Genomic DNA, 4898 nt, shown 5'->3' with positions numbered 1-4898 from the left:
AAGACAACTATCATATGATCTCCCTGATATGAGGGAGAGGAGATGCAACATGGGGGGTTAATGGGGTAGGAGAAGAGTAAATGAAGCAAGATGGGATTGGGAGGGAGATAAACCATAAGTGACTCTTAATCTCACAAAACAAACTGAGGGTTGCAGGGGGGAGGGGGGTTGGGAGAGGGGGGGTGGGGTTATGGACATTGGGGAGAGTATGTGCTATGGTAAGTGCTGTGAAGTGTGTAAACCTGGCTATTCACAGACCTGTACCCCTGGTGAAAAAATATATGTTTATAAAAAATAAAATTAAAAAAAAGACAAACATAATAGCTTGAAATGTTTTTAAGGATAATATTATATAAAAGGAAACAAATTATATTGTATATAATTAATATCATTTATATTTGCAAATTGCCCTTTGACAATGGTCTTCGATGATTTTCCACCAAATTATACATTAATATAGCAATCTTGACATACACATTTCACTTATTACTTAAATGTATTTATTTGCTTGTATACTGCTTTATTCCAAAACCAGGAGGTAAAGTTAGATAAGTCAAAGATAAATATGACAATATTTGAATAATACTTTTTTAAAAATTTTTTAATTTCTTTTCAGCATAACAGTTTTCATTGTTTTTGCACCACACCCAGTGCTCAATGCAATCCGTGCCCTCTCCAATACCCACCACCTGTTCCCCCAACCTCCCAACCCCCGCCCCTTCAAAACCCTCAGAGTGTTTTTCAGAGTCCATAGTCTATCATGGTTCACCTCCCCTTCCAATTTCCCCCAACTCCCTTCTCCTCTCTAACTCCCCTTGTCATCCATGCTATTTGTTATGTTCCACAAATAAGTGAAACCATATGATAATTGACTCTCTGCTTCACTTATTTCACTCAGCATAATCTCTTCCAGTCCCATCCATGTTGCTACAAAATTGGGTATTCATCCTTTCTGATGGAGGCATAATACTCCATAGTGTATATGGAACACATCTTCCTTATCCATTCATCCTTTGAAGGGCATCTTGGTTCTTTCCACAGTTTGTCAACCATGGCCATTTCTGCTATAAACATTGGGGTACAGATGGCCCTTCTTTTCACTACATCTGTATCTTTGGGATAAATACCCAGTAGTGCAATTGCAGGGTCACAGGGAAGCTCTATTTTTAATTTCTTGAGGAATTTCCACACTGTTTTCCAAAGTGGCTGCACCAACTTGCATTCCCACCAACAGTGTAAACAGGATACAAAGTCAATGTACAGAAATCAGTGGCTTTCTTATACACTAACAATGAAAATACAGAATAATGTTTTTTTTTAATAAATGTTTGCCTCTTAAAAAGATGTTCTCCTGAGATCTGAGAATTTTCAAAAGTGGCATTAAGAAAATAGTATATACTGTCACAAGTTATAATGCCCATTTTGAAATGTACAAATGTTTATATAAAAAAATCTGATTAAAAACACTATGTAAATTTTTTAAGTATTTCTCTTGGCAATTTAAAGAATACATAGCCATGGTTAATTTATTCTTCTTAATTGTAATTATTATGCTAAGATTTGTTTGTTTGCCATATAAGTGGTCAATTCCTATAAGTTTATTTGCATGATGTAAATTACTCAGCTTTATAATAAACACTATGCTTTATATAAGAGAACTATTATCTATATATTATGAATTTTAAAACTTTTCAGCTTAAATCCCATTAAGGGATATTCTGCTGATCTTGAGTGTTCTATTTTGCACATGCTTGTTGTTTTGTCCATACATTGAATGAAAAGGTGTCTTGCTCTTGCTGTCTCCATCTTGGTTCTGTGTTCCCTGCACAAAATGCCAGGTGAAGCCACAGAAACTATTCTTGCTACAAAGCAGGAGGTGTCACAGCACCAGGCTAAGACAGGATCTGGAACAGAATCCAACAGTGATGAATGTGCACCAGAACTTGAAGAACAGGATTCCACATAAGCAACCACACAACAAGCTCAACTATCAGTAGCAGCTGAAATTGATGGAGAACCAGTCAGTAAGGCAAAACAGAGCTGGAGTGAAAAGAAAGCATGGAAGCTCTGTATAAACTGGATCATCAACAGGTTATAGTGGTTACTAGAGTCATTATCTGGAAATCTAAGAATATCCTCTTTGTCATCACAAAACTAATGTCTACAATAACCCAGCTTCAGGCACCTGCATACTTTTGGGGGGAAACCAAGACTGAAGATCTATCTCAGCAAGCACAACTAGCTACTGCTGAGAAATTTAAATTTCAAGGTGAAGATGTCTCAAACATTCAAGAAAATACATGACTCCAACTGTACAAGAGGAGAGTGAAGAGAAAGAGGTTGATGAAACAGGTTCAGAGGTTAAGGACATAGAATTAGTCATATCACAAGTAAATGTGTCATGAGCGAAGGCAGCCTGATTCCTGAAGAACAAGAGTAATGATATTGTAAATGCTATTATGGAATTAACAATGTAACCATCTGAAAAGGAGGACCTTTTTTGGTGTTTCAGAAGAACAACTGCACCTTGTTTTGAAATTTGTACTGTTTCTAACACTAATTAAGTTATGTATTCTTACTGGATGAAAAAAAAAAAAAAAGAAAGGAATTGTGTCTTAAACTTGAAAATGGCTCCTAAGTCATGGAGTTCACATCTATCAGTGATTTCTGCTACACAAATGGGCTATTAGATTCTGTATTTACTCAATAACAATTTTTCTTGTCATATCAGTAGAAATCATCTCATCTACAGTTGAAGTTACCAAGATAGAAATATAAGTATAAGCCTGCCTTATAATACTAAACCATTGATTGAGCATGCCTCATTCAATATTATACTTGTAGTTTGAGATTTTGTCTCTGACTTTTGAAAAAAAAATACACTTGAGAGCAAGAGAACTTACAGAAATTAATTCCATATTTCTGCTTGTAAGAAAGTCTATAGCAAGTGAATGGAAGGTGTATCTTTTTTGGATAAAACTTTTTTCTTTTGAAGATTAAATATTAATTCATTTCAAGATATCCCTGTGGTTTTAACAATTTTAGTCACCAGACCTTGTGATGTTTCTGATAGAGGGTAAGAGTACCTAGTGTCTATTATTCATTCTGTGTATATGTAATTATTGAAATGTTGGCAGTGCTGTGGAGAAAGAACCTGGTTTTGAAGTTTACAAAATCTGGTCAGAATTATGGACCCACCAGTTACAAGGCAAATTCTCTTAGTTGACTAAGACTCTTACTGAAACTCAGCTTACTATGTCTAAAGATGACTCTGTTACTAACTCATCTACCCTCTTCTTGAATTGTTAAGAGGAATGAATGGGATAATATATTTAGAATCTCACTGTAATTGGTAAAGTGATTTTGACAGCCACTCTGGAAAACAGTATGGAGGATCCTCAAGACATTAAAAATAGAACTACCCTATGACCCAGCAATTGCCCTATTAAGATATTTACCCCCAAAGATATAAATGCAGTGAGAAGAAAGGGCACATGTACCCCAATGTTCATAGCAGCAATGTTCACAATAACCAAACTGTGGAAGGAGATGAGATGTCCTTCAACAGATAAATGGATAAAGAAGATATGGTTCATATATACAATGGAATATTACTCGGCCATCAGAAAGGATGAATACCTACCATTTGCATCAGTATAGATGGATCTGAAGCAGATTATGTTAAGTGAAATAAGTCAAGCAGAGAAATACAATTATCATATGATTTCACTCATATGAGGGACATAAGGAGTGGCATAGAGGACCATATGGGAAGGGAGGGAAAAATGAATAGGAAGAAATCAAAGAGGGAGACAAACATGAGAGACTCTATAATACAGGAAAAAAACTGAGGGTTACAGAAGTGGGGGCATCGGGGGAGGGGGTAACTGGGTGTTGGATGTTAAGGAGGGCATGTGTAGTGATGAGCACAGGGTGTTATATACAACTAATGAATTGTTGAACACTACATCAAAAACTAATGATGTGTTACTATATGTTAGCTAACTGAACATAATAATAGAAAGAAAAGATGGTATTTTTTTTGAGACAGGTCATATGCTCACTACATATATGATGCTAATTGTGCCTATCTCCTCACCTCTCTTCCTTTACAGGAGTTTGCATTAAAACAACACATTCCCTTTTCATAAGTCTCTATATACTACAGTCAGTAATTAGGTCATAGATGGGTCTTTGCTAACAAAGAAATTTCAAGAGATATATAAATACCAGTTCTTAGTCAACAAAAAACAAAGCAGTTGACCTTTGAATAGACCAATATTTAACTAACTGTTTTCAGTCATCCTATACCATAGAAAAGTCAGGGTTTTTAAAACATAATGTTTCACAGTTTTGATCAAACATGATTCCATTTTCCTTTATGTATAACAGCTTCTTATATGCCCAGCAGTGATTACAAAGCTCTCATCATTGGTTGCTAGTATCACAATCTATATCAGCATCTTCATGGCAGCTGGATAAAAAGTTTCTATGTTTAACTTTACAAAAATCTTTCAAGCCACTGTCTTGTTGTGCAGTCTGGAAATACATTCTGATTCAACTCTGAAAAGAAGACAGTTTAAATAGTTGATAGCAGTTATATAGTCAAGGCAGTCCATAATTTCTGTTCCAGAAACCATGTGTGCAAGCTAATTTTCCCTCTACTTGCTACAGTTTTAGGGCCAGATTTTCAAACAAGCATTTGTGTACATAAAATGGGTAATTGCACACACAAATGGGCAATTTTGTACGCAATTATCCATTTTGCCTACACAATTATAGGCTTCTGAGTGTATAATGCATATACATGAAATTTGGCAAGCATACCCATTACACCTTGCTTTAAAAGTGTGGTCCATATTTCAGGGTTATTGGAGAGAAGAAAATTGAGATTCTTC

At 35.5% G+C, this 4898-nt stretch overlaps 1 pseudogene; it reads left to right on the top strand.

The window, feature by feature from the left end:
* Positions 1-1831: 1831 nt before the first annotated feature.
* LOC116881799 lies at positions 1832-2489 on the top strand (annotated as a pseudogene).
* The last annotated feature ends 2409 nt before the right edge of the window (positions 2490-4898 follow it).

This window comes from Lontra canadensis, unplaced genomic scaffold (genome assembly GCF_010015895.1).
Source record: "Lontra canadensis isolate GAN:19392208 unplaced genomic scaffold, GSC_riverotter_1.0 scaffold77, whole genome shotgun sequence".
In the NCBI taxonomy this organism is placed as follows: domain Eukaryota; kingdom Metazoa; phylum Chordata; class Mammalia; order Carnivora; family Mustelidae; genus Lontra; species Lontra canadensis.
Note: the sequence above shows the minus strand (reverse complement) of the source record. Positions and strands in the feature narration are given on the sequence as shown.